The sequence below is a fragment of the Dipodomys merriami genome, unplaced genomic scaffold (genome assembly GCF_024711535.1).
Source record: "Dipodomys merriami isolate MVZ:Mamm:240054 unplaced genomic scaffold, mDipMer1.0.p SCAF_7, whole genome shotgun sequence".
Taxonomy (NCBI): Eukaryota; Metazoa; Chordata; class Mammalia; order Rodentia; family Heteromyidae; genus Dipodomys; species Dipodomys merriami.
The window spans coordinates 57,854,958-57,867,807 of NW_027206290.1; the positions used below are offsets into that span (position 1 = coordinate 57,854,958).

At 38.0% G+C, this 12,850-nt stretch overlaps 1 protein-coding gene across 4 annotated transcripts in view; it reads right to left on the minus strand.

Annotated features, from left to right (window-relative positions):
• Macrod2 (mono-ADP ribosylhydrolase 2) overlaps positions 1 to 12,850 on the minus strand; it is a 1,801,573-nt gene that overhangs the window by 563,699 nt on the left and 1,225,024 nt on the right. The gene's annotated exons all lie outside the window — the stretch shown is intronic.

A 12,850-nucleotide genomic window follows, 5' to 3' on the forward strand; every position in this document is an offset into this window, starting at 1 on the left:
AGTAACTTAAATTATAACCAAGATAGAATGGAGAGCACCTTCTTCACAAGAAAAATGTATGCATTCATTCCACAAGAATATTCTGACTACCATTCATCAAACACTGCGCTGGGAGATGGGGGCAGAAAGGTGAGCAAATCCAGATACTAACACTTGTGAAATAATCACCCCCATATACATAAAGCTTCCATTGCAATGAGGATTGGGAGGGAGTTGACAGTAAGATTGGATTTGTTCAAGGGAGTCCAGGAAAATTTCCCTCAGAAGTCATGATCACCCAGATGAAGATGACAGAACGAAAGCTCTCCAGGCTGAAGGTACAAACAGCAAAGAATGTGTGCTAGGACACCACTGGCTGAGAGCACAGAACAAGAGGAGTCAGGAAGAAGATGAGATTAGGTGAGGTCACACAGACCATGTTAGTACATTTTTCTTTAACCTTAGAAACTAGGCCCAGAGTTATGGATAGGATTCCCTAAAATACATCTCCCCTAAGTGGGAAACTCTGCTTACTCTCTACTATCCAACAAGCAAGAAATTGAAAGTTTGGTCACCACATTACTATTGTGTAGTTCAAAGTCTATGGACATGTATTCCAAAAACAAAAACAAAAACGGTGCTGTAGGGGGTGGGGAGACAGAAAAGGTGCATGCAGGTTCTAGGGTAAAGAATTGGAGGTATTAGGATAAAACTTGGGCTACACATAGGCTGGGATCTGTCTCTATTTACCTCCTTTGTTTTCTTCTAGTAGCATGAGAGAAAAAGTTGCCAATTCCTACCATTGAGCACTTTACTACAGAAAAAATGTGCTTACCCCATTGAAAAATAAAACTTCTCACTCTAAGAACAACAATGAAAACAATGGATGAAAGTGATTCTTTAAGTTTCTTAAGCAAGTGTATCATCTGAAGGCATTCCCTAAGGATGCCTACTGCTGGAGACAAGATGATATAAATTTGTGATGTGTTTACCCAACATTTAGCTCCAATGAGTGCCACATGTCACTCCTGTAATGGAAGTTGAATGGAGATGTGATAGGTCATTAGTACAAAGTGAGATAGAAGCTGGGGAGTGGATCAAGGAGCCCTGGGATGGAAGGAGAGCCTGGTAGGAAAAAAAAAGAAAAGAATAACACAGCTATAGGAACCTTCCTCTTTCCTCTTTTGTTGGTGTTTAAGAAATTGACACTGTGGCTCCATCTGAGATGATCACTGTCACAGGTGTGATCTAAAAGGAATTGAACATGTAAGGACAGGGGAAAGAGTTCTAAGTGGCAAAGGCAAGAGAGCAAAGGATGTTCCTAGGCACAGAAGAGTCCACATGCTGATGCTCATTCACTAGCTGTTCTCTGTCTGCCTGGAAATAGTTGCCTTGCCGTGAGTTCTCAGGCCACTTGCTTCCTTCTTCCCACAGTCACCTAATTCTGAACCTTCCCTAGGACGGGACAGGAGGTTTCAAGTCATGTCTGTTGGGAGAAAGATTAGACAATGATACTTCCTCTATATCACATGTGCACACACACACAAATATCACTCAGGTCCCAGTACTGACTTCAACATGTGCAGAGAGATCTAAGAAAAACATTTCAAGGCAGGTATTTCTACATTTCCCAGATCCCTGGAGGTGCAGCACTGTTTCATCTTGGCAATGAGGTGTGTTTTCACTGTTTTATGAAGGATGGAAAAAGCTGATGAGTCCTCATTTCCTTCTATATACAACAAGGGAGAACATCAACACTGTGCACTTCTCTTTCTTTTCCACTATGGATGAGAGGATAAAATATTGGTGAGGTTGGGGAAAAAAGAAACTGAGAGGCTATAATTTAGGATGCTAACTGTTCTCTACAGCACTGCCAGCAGATCTTTCCAGCTTGCTAAGGGATTCAGAATTTGCAGAAGTTTGGAGCCCCTCAGCTGTTGGTGATCACTCTCCCAGGTTCCTGTAATTATATGCAAGGGCTGGCATTTGCAAGGTTGGTCGAATGCCTGACTTTTCAAAACTAGAGAACTGGCAGTATGCCAGAGGCACATAAACCACAGGATAAGCACCTTCCTGAGGGTTAATCATATGAGAAGATTTATTGGAGGAGGGCTGTAACATTAATGTTAACTGGGAAGTAATGCATTTTGTTTTTAAGAAGATTGGAATATACTTAGGCTTCAGACTATAATATGTAATTTCAACTAAGAAGCAATCCTCATTTGCATATGCCACGTCTTAGTAATCTGAGGATAGACAGTATCAACAATGTTCCCTTTAAAAAGAACTTTAAGGTAAAATGGAAGAAACACTGACATGATGCAAAGAAAGATGGCTATGCAGGTGCTCTCAGTACTTTAGTTATAATAAGTTACCAACTGTGAATGCAGTGATCTGATGGGAGCTAATCTACAAGGACAGCATTTGGCTAGAAGCATCAAGTTGGGGAGAAAAGGCAGAAATGGGAATGAGAATTATGGAATCATGACTTTGGCATAAATCTTTAGGGTTTCTACTCAGTGAAAGCATAGCCTTAGTACAATTCCTTTCTTTTCTTATAGTAGGAGGACTATGTTAATATTCTTATCATCTACCATGTAAGGAACTTGTGACTGAAGTTCAAAGAAGAGATTCGTGGATAGTTCACACTGGACAAAAAACTCAGATGCATCTGAAAGTCCATGAGACTATTATCTCCAGCTCACTACCCAAATGCCAGATGTGGATCTGTGGCCCAAGTGGTAGAACACAAGTCTTGACAAAAAATGCTAAAGACAGCATCTAAGCCCTGAGTTCAAAATCCCAGTACTGGTATGTGAACACACATGCGTGCACATGTGCACCCCTCCACACACACACAAACAACCTACTGGACAGAAACATGTTGTGATTTTGTCCAGCATCTGCTGTCTTTTTGGTACGTTTTTTATTGTAAAAATGCTGTATAGAGGGGTTTCATTTACATGAGCAAGGTAATGAGTACATTTCCTACTGAGCATTGTTGCCTCCTCCTTTGTTTTCCCACTACCATCCCTAATGACATAGAACTTCCTTTCAAGACCAGAAACAACTACAGTTATACTGTCTCTCTTGATTCTTGTATTTGTTTACAGACCAAATGAAATAGCCTTATCATCCATAGGGCTTAATTTTTAGGTAGACTAGAAGTATTCATGCAAGCTGACTTTAGCTTTTAAATAATTGTCTTCCATGGTTAAGGCTAAGTTTGATGTAGTAGCCTGTTGCAGTGATGTTACAGCCTTCACTTCCAGACAGGAGAACTTACAGGCTCATCACACCATTCAGAGATGACCAAGGGAATACAGCTAGCTTTCAATACAACAGCAGAAGGAAGCCAGCACAAAGTGAGGAGTCTCATGATAGGAGACTAGTCACCTGTGTTACTCAGAGGATGAGTCAAGACTCCTTCAAATAGTAAATTGTTTATTCAATAGTGTAGACACTGCCCTAGAATACAGGTGATAATGACTTGTAACACAAAAACCCCAGTGCTCAAAAGTTCTCAGTTTCTAGTGGCGAGTAATGATGATAATGAAAAATTTAATTTAATTTAAAAATAAAAATAAAAATAGTATGACTATTAAAAGTATTAATAATTGTATTGTATATGGTGAGACCATAAAAATTGATACTTTAATTCCATCTTTACCATAATCCCTTGTTATAGGCATTATTGTTTTTTGTTTTGTTTTATCAGTCCTAGGGCTTGATCTAAGGACTGGGGCACTGTTCCTGAGCTTCTTTTTGCTCAAGGCTATACTCTATCACTTGAGCCACAGCATATAAGCATTATTGTACCAAAAACAGTATGATAGGTGTTCATGGTTATTAAATTCACAATCCGGCAACTACAGTAAAGATAATAATTAAAACACACACACACACTCACTCACTCACACACACACACACACACACACACACACACACACACACACACACACACCTTCAATTTAAGAGCTACCTATTTGGTTTTCAGTTGTTAAAAGAAACATTTATTAGAATCTGCTAGGCATCTAGCAGTGTCCTAAGTACTGGGATATGGCATAGAGCAATTTAAAGCTCAGATGATAGCCAATTACAAATACAGAAATTTTAAGTAAAAGGAAGATGAATTTATAAAAACAAATTATAATAATGTGAAGATAACCCAAAAACTTTCAGTAAAAATCAGATTTATAACATTTAAAAATTGTCTCTCAATCAACATAATCTTAGAGCTGAGGTAATTCTGTTTTGGTTTTGTTGGTTCCAGTTCCACTTTGTCATTCCCAGAGGATCCTCCCTGCTGATGAAGACCTTGAAATGGGGATACAGGTGGCTCCATTGCAACAATGAGATGTACAAGTCGTTATGTGGAAAAACGAACTTTACAACTTTCGTGGGGGGGTGGGAGGAGGATGGGAAGGGATGGGAAGGGGAAACAAAGGAGGAGGCTACAATGCTTGATAAGAAATGTACTCATTATCTTGCCCATATAATTGTAACCCCTCTGTACAGTATTTTCACAATAAAAATTAAAAATAAATAAATAAAATAAAATAGGACCTTGAAATGAAATGAATATACTTGCAAGATGTATAAGTGAACGTAAGCATCTAGGACTTTAATTGCTATAAAAACCAATTGCAAATGATTCCTGTAAAAATCTTCTAAGGCTACAGATTAAAATTTGAATGTAGTACATGATATATTTACTACATTCAATCTATTGATTTCAATTTTTATAATATGCTTGAAAAAAATTGGCATGGGGTTTATGGCACCAAAAATTATAAATACAATTGAGTGAGATCTAAATGTTTAAATGTGCTGGCTGGCAATGAGTGATAAGTCATTGATCAGATGCACTTAGGATTCCACATTTTCAGATTTTTAAAAGGTTGGGATAATAAGAACATTTTGATAGTGTAAATATTGTTGAAACTCACCACCTTTTAAAAAAATATATGTTCCTATTCTGGAAGGGTGTCACGTTCCTAAATTATCTAAGAGCATTCAGTGTAGTTGAGTGTGCTTTACATTTATCATTAAAAGTGAAATCAAGAAGTCCTTCATGCCACAATGCCTCCATCTTTTCACACAGTAGAGTAAAAGTCAAACATGTGGATTCTGACCTGCAGTATAGTTTCCAACCTCCTGGTAGTTAGATGGGTCATGAAACCAATTTCTCTCCAGTAAGAAGGTAAATGGGAGTGATGAGTGCTATTTTATGGTAAGGAATTCTATGGTAGAGGCAGTGTGTGTGTGTGTGTGTGTGTGTGTGTGTGTGTGTGTGTGTGTGTGTGTGTGTGTGTGTGTGTGTGTGTGTGTGTGTGTGTGTGTGTGTGTCTCTCCAATGCTTGATAATGAGAACAATGTCTTCAAGAAGGCAAAGCAATAGCATTAACTCTAGTAGATGTGAGCTAGATATGCCCACTTTGGTTTTGTTAGCAAAGACAGAAAGAAACATCTATATATCTATATTCCCTATGCCATTGTTATTTTAGAGTTTCTTTGTTAGAGTAGTTTAGCTTTACTCTAACTAATAGGGTCTTTTTGAAACATACTCCAAGATACATTTAAAAATAGAATCCTTGACTAAAAAGGGTTTTAAAATGAAAATCACTATCCTAAAGAATGTACTTGACTTCTCTAAGAACTGTCAAAAATTATTTTTGAAATCTTCTCTAAAGAAAGCCTAGTTATATTTATTTAAACTTGCCCTTTAGATACAATAATATACAAGCAGCAAGGTAAAGAAAGGACTGTCACTCACACTCGATGAGAAAAATGAGTAAGCCTTAAGAAATTATTCTAGTGGCCACTCTGTGGCCAGCTCTTAAACACACTCTAACAGTTTTTCTAGAGAGCTGCTTAACAGAGCTTCTGTTTTTCAAGGTGTCTGAAAGATAACCCTACAGTGACTGCTAACTGGATGGGCTCCGTAATGTGTACTAATGTAATTTTCCCATCTCTTTAAAAGTCATGATGTTTTGGAAGCAGAGCTATCACTCAAGTGTTAGAGCACTAGCCTTGACTAAAAAAAAACCTCAGGATGTGTGTGTGTGTGTGTGTGTGTGTGTGTGTGTTACAGTAAAAAAAAAAGTCCTGAATTCAAGCACACACACACACACAGACACACACACACACGCGTGCGTGCGTGCGTGCACACGCACACATACACACAGTATCTTAATGTTTCTTCTATAAGAAAAATAATTTTTAAAAATTGTATAAGATGCAGTGGCACCCAATGATGGGGTGGGCATTAATGTTTTCTTCTTCACTAGGTCACATTTTCACCTTGCTGTAATTAAAAAGAAGTATTCATCCACACCACAGAAACAGCAGCGGAGTCATAATCTTTATGACATTTTGCAACACTTGGGCCTTTAATGAAGCCCCAAGTTGTTCAGTTTGAAAAAAAAACACCAGGGAGAATGGCAATGGTTTTCCACTGGCTCCAAGGTACCACAAAGCTAAGTTCCAAGTATTTTTGTTTCTTACAGCAGATCTCCTGAGGGAACCTGAACTATGGTGACTCACTGTCATCTTTATATACCTTGAACTAGCAAATATTGTTGTTGGATATTTGAAACCATTTTTCAGCATAAGTGTGACTTTGTGTCTGTTAGATTGGCATGTTTTTTATATTAAAATCCTGTGTATTTTAGAAAGAGCAAGGGGAATTTGTACATTTTGTGGAATGTGTACATAAATGCATATGTTTGAGTACATTAGCTAAAACTGTCTGTTCACATTGTAGGCCCTTAGAGGGCTGGAGGCAATTTAAAAGTCAGGGGCTGGGAAGGTGGCTCAGTGGTAGAGCGCTTGCCTTGCATGCATGAGGCCCTGGGTTCCATTCCTCAGCACCACATAAGCAGAAAAAAAGCTGGAAGTAGCACTGTGGCTCAAGTAGCACTGTGGCTCAAGCTTTGAGTTGAAGAGCTGAAGGACAATGCCCAGGCCCAGAGTTCAGGCCCCACAACCAACAACAACCAACAAAAAATTACTGTCACACTGGATTGCTTCCTAAGGGTTAGCTTATAGGATAATATTCAATTGTTATATAATTGGTATGGATTTAGTCTCTATACTGTATTTTCTCAGAGTTTACTGATTTTGTTTGTTTCCTAGGGTAGTTTACTTTCTCTCCTTTTCATATTTCTTTTATTTAGGTTCTCACTACATTGGCTCAAGCTGGCTTTGAACTTACCCTACAGCATAAGCTTAGTCTCAAACTCATGATCCTCCTACCAACTCCCACATGCTGAAATTTACAGGCACCACAGGGCCTGGCTTAGTTACACTGATTATAATAGGAAATCATCTCACTGATTTGTGTGCTAGTGATTACCTCAAGGATTGCTAACACTGGGAGTAATTTGACAAGGATTAAAAAAACATACAATGCCAGAAAAAAAAAGCAAACAGATTCTGTGAGAGAAGAGAGCCACCATTACACCATCTGAAAGGAAGTTTTTCAAAGCAAATGGAAATATCAAAGAGAAGAGAATAAAGGAAGAGGAAGGAGTAGTGGACTGTGGAGATGAAAGGAAAGGATGCATGCCTTTGTCATTTTTTTTCCTTCTGGTTCCCAAATGCATTACATAAGAGAATTATTTCGGTAAGCCCCGAATTGCATAGCAGTGGTTGTTACACCTTCTCAAACCTGTCGGTAGTTAAAGCCGACAGAGCAGGGCATGCCCTTACCATGGCCATTGGAGAACATGCTGATTTCTTTCCAAGTCATGTCTGTGAATTTAGACAGATGTACTGATAAAAATATTTGCCACGTACATGGAAGGTTAACAAAACACCACATTGGTTTCCTTTCTACCCACCAGAAGAAGTATAAACTTGAATGTAAATGAGGGACTCAATTAGAAAGCTTTTGGCCTGGCAATAAACCAGAGAAGCCAGGGAATTTGAGGGAAATGGAACTTCCGAGTTGGTAATAGAAAGATAATGAGTAAGTATGGGAAATATAGAACTTAGCTTCTTCAGCTAAGTTATGCTCTACTTCAATTTTTCTTTAGATTTCTAGCAATAACTCCGTGTCTGAAATTACTTCCTCTCTAAAAATGCCACATTGTACCTGGAAAGCATACTTCAAGGTATTTTCCATTTTCTCCAGAGAGACTATTTTCTCCATTTCCAAGTACTCAGCAGATACTTGTTTTCTGCCTGGATTTTGTATCTGTTAACTATAGTGACTCTCATAAAATAGACTAAAATTATTTTTTTGCTGTTCACTTTTCAGTAAAAATTCCTTTGCCATGTATCATGTCTAGTGTTCTCTTTGTTAAACGTATTAACACCAGAGGGTCCAAATAGGGCTCAAAGGGCAGAATGGCACGCACAAAGTCTGCAAAGATCATCAAGAAAGTTCAAATCTGTCCCTCTGAGACAGGAATAGAGGCCAATTCAGATATTTAACAGCAATCTGGAGCACTAGAGACCTTGTAAACCTCACCTGGAACTATTTTACCAAAAAGTAATGTAGGTAATTTTTTTTTTTTTGTATCTTACCCAAAGTGGTTTTTCATCCTAACTGTAAGCAGGCAATCCAAGGCCTTGTGTGAATATTCTGGAAATATTACATTGGAGAAGTCAGAGAGACCTTGGAAGTCAGTGGAAAAGTCTGCTTCCTATTCCAGGAGACTTCAAAAGAGGTAGGGTCTTGTTCTAATCATGTTTCCTCCTTAAATCAGGTTGAGTCACAAAGTGAATAGTCTACATTGCGGGGAAAAAAATAAAGGTCTCACTCTGAGGTTTAGCTACCTCGGAGAGCATGTGTCCTAAGAGCTGAGGAATAGAAGAAAGAAAGGAGGGCACAGCTTCTTTGGCGCTGGGCTGAGACACATTTCTTTGTGTGATGGCTGCCTGAGCATCTGGGACATGGGAACGCTCACTGTTGAAGTTAGCCTGGGCAGATTTTTCTCAGTAGTTAAAAAAAACCTTAGTGATGAGAGTTGTAGTAGTTTTGCATGAATTTAAGAGTAAACTTAAATCTAAAGCAATCAGGTACCTGAGAAAATACATCTGCTGGGGAAGTAAGCTCTGTTTCAGATTATGCTGGAAGAAGAAAGGATGGGCCATCTGTATTTACCAGACTAGCCATTGTCCCATGGGCCATAAGAAAGCACAAAGAGTTTAATTTTTTCCTTAAATGAAATCAAAGGCTGAATTCAGCTAGCCTCTGCAATGAACAAGATCTCCTACTTCCATTTTATCTTGTCAATGATTTGAGAATTGCATAATATATATATGTATTGAAACACAACATATACAATACTTATTTTTAATATATCCATGAAAAAAATTAAGTGAAAAAAAAAAGAGAAAGGAACAACTGATGGGATTTCTTTACATGTTATTTTGCCAGCAAACTATTCTTTTATCTATAACTTCAGTTAGGCAATACATTGCATTACAAACATTATCCCAATCAACAATATTCCCTCAGATTTTCCCAATGACATGATGCTCAACTCAGCACTGAATATGCAAAGAATACACACCAATGAATCAATCTCTACTCTTAAAGAATTCCAGGTTGGGGATGTAGCACAGTAGCAAAGCATAGGCCTACCATGCATAAGGCCCAGGATTTTATCTCCAGCACTTCAGATATATTTAATCCCAAATTGGGATAGAATATGGAATGCAGAAGCAAAACTTGTGGAACAGTATAGGAGAGCAGTTAGTAATTCATATACAAATACAAGTACTGAAAGATTCAGAAGGCATAGTGTCCAGTAAGGGTTAATACACTCAAGGAAGACACTCTGGAGTTCACGCTTCAGTCTGTTCAAATGTGTATGGTGTGTGTTTACAGTATGAAGTAGAAAGCAGTGGTGATGATAGTGTTGTATATAAGTTGTGTGTGTTTGTGTATTAAGAAGAACATGCCACAAAAGGGTCCAGAATTAGACCTTGTAGGTAAATTACAGGTATTGCGATTCTTAGATCACATGTAGGTAACAAAAGATGTGTTATGTTGGGTGAGTACTGAGAAACTTCTCAAGTTATGTTCTGGACAAAGATTGCTGCAAGCAATGCAAGGAGGAACATGCTTATAATCACAGTATTTGGGAGGCTGAGACAGGAGGATGGAAAGTTTGAGGTGAACCATGATGACATAGTGAGGTTCCATCTTAAAAACCAAAGCCAAAACCAAAACCAAATGAACACAAAGATGGGCCTCAAACTAAATCTTTCCTTCACAGAGGAGAACACAAAAGTATCTTTAAGTTTCTTTTAGCATACAAATTTATATCCTCGAAGAGATTTGTTCCTCTCCCTCTTTCCAAAGTTCTCCTTTACGGGGATATATAAAATGTCCATTGTTCACACTGGGAAGAATTAACATTAACCTGCAAGTAATGGAATATGATCAAAGGCTCGGAGCAGATGGGAAATGTGCGCCAAGTGGTATTTCAGAAAAATTAATCTAGCAAGGTTTGGAATATGTAATGAGAAAGGCAATGAGTGGAACGAAAAGCTTATCTTCAAAACTTGTTCCACGTCCATGTTAGTATGACTTACATAATGTTGGGAGTTTTCTTCTTTGTAGTCTAGGACCACTTCCTTTGGATGAGTATTATCTCAAACCTCTACAGATAAAGACAAATGTAGAATTGAAGGGACAGTATTCTGAATAAGGGAAAAAAAACAGCTAGTCTACACTATATAGGACCCGAGAAAGAACCAAGGACTAAGCAGAAAGCTTTACCTTCACAAGAGACAGAAAACATGATTTACAAATTGCATACGTTGCATGGTCCTTAAATATAGAGACAGTTGGAGAGATTTAAGTTACTAAAACACTAAGTCCTGAAGATAAAGTAACCTCAGGCTTCACGTCCTAGTGAGGCTAAGCAACATAGCACCTGACATGGTACATTTGTGTTTATTGGCCACATTTAAAAAACAATCTTTCTGGGGCTGGGAAGGTGGCTCAGTGGTAGAGTGCTTGCTTTGCATGCATGAGGCCCTGGGTTCAATTCCTCAGCACCCCATAAGCAAAAAGAAAAAAGCCGGAAGTGGCGCTGTGGCTCAAGTGGTAGAGCACTAGCCTTGAGCTGAAGAGCTGAGGGACAGCGCCCAGGCCCAGAGTTCAGGCCCCACAACCAGACCCAAAAACAAAAACAATCTTTCCCAAAGAAAAATTAATAGCTAAGACTTTTTTAAACAAGACTTCATCATCCTCTTATTCTTCTTTATAAAAATTTCTAGCCACTCCTTTTTCTAATAGCACATGCTATTAGATAAATTCTTCTTTATAATTTTTTTAAGATTTTTTATTGTGAAAATACCATACAGAGGGGTTACAATTACATAAGGTAATGAGTACATTTCTTATCAAGCATTGTTGCCTCCTCCTTTATTCCCCCCCCTCCACCACTCCCCAACCCCCACACCACCCTCCATGCCAAAGTTGTAAAGTTCGTTTTCCGACATAACGTCTTGTACATCTCTATGTTGCAATGGGTCCATCTGTATCCCTAAAATATTTGTTTTTTCCCTTCCCCTCCACAAATTATACCAACATCAAATACAGTGTAAATAAGGGTTATACCATGGGGGCGGGACATACAAAGCAACAAAGAAATCATCTTATAAATATGTTAGAAACAATAGCAAGCAAGAAAAACCATTTGAGTCCTTATCTTCGGGTTCATTCTTCTTTTAAAGTTCTTTCCACATTGCCATAGACTCTCAGAAATAAACATCAACAAGGTAATAAACAAAGAATGTACATGTTAGTGGTTTAGGCAGCTGAGATTTTGTTTGTTGTCAAGGAAATTGTGACTAAGTTGAAAGAATTTTCTTAAAATAAAAATTATTCTGCAATGAAGTCTTGGTTGATTCTAGATAAGGTGAAATAAAGAGTTGGGCTCTTGCTGGAGCCAGTGGCTCATACTTCTAATCCCAGCTACTTAGAAGACTGAGAGCTAAGGTCCAGAGCTGAAGCTAGGCCTGGTAGGAAAGTCCAGACAGGAGATTTTTATCACCAATTAACCAGTAAAACCCTTGAAGAAGACTGTGTTTCAAGTGCTAGAGTGCCTTGAGCAGAAAGCTAAGGGATAGTGCTCAGCCCCTGAGTTCAAGCCTCAGTACCAAAACTTTACACCCAGACACACAAAAGAGTTGGGATCTTTACCAAGTAGAACTTTGTACATAATACTTTCCTTATGCAAATATGTAGGATTTTTAACTTGGCATTGTGGCCATGATGAGGAAAATTATTCAAATAGTCTAGTTTAGTCCAAACCCAGTCCATCTACTGCTTTCTTAAGTGGAGCCCTTATTCCTAGAGTAGACTCTGAAGAGGAAGGAGGCAACCTGTTCACTCTATAAATGTGTCACCAAATCTTTGTCCACTTAATTTGATTCATTTCTACATTTTCTATTTTATTTTCAAGAAGAACTTCAAAAGAAATACTATGTTAAGGAAAAGCACATTTCCTGTCTTTAACAAGAGTCTAGGTCTCATTTCTCTTAGCAATAATGTGCAACTATATTTTTAGATTTTTATACATTTTATATCTTAGCTAAGAGCTTTCATGTGAGAATAAGTCTAGAAAGTTCACTATCTATTTTGCTAGCATCAGAAAATTCTAAAATGATAAATACACTTGATTTTACCCTAATCTAGAAATTGCAGTTATTAATAGTCTGGCTGGGATGGAAGGGAGAAACATAAAATCAATTCAGGTGGAAGAATATTGAAAGAATATTCAGCTGACTTAGGCTACTAAAAATAATTAAAAAACATTTTGCTTTAATCTGTAAGAGAAACATTCACTACTTAAAACAGCCCATCAATACCAAAACATATTTGCAACATGTTAAAACTCTTTTA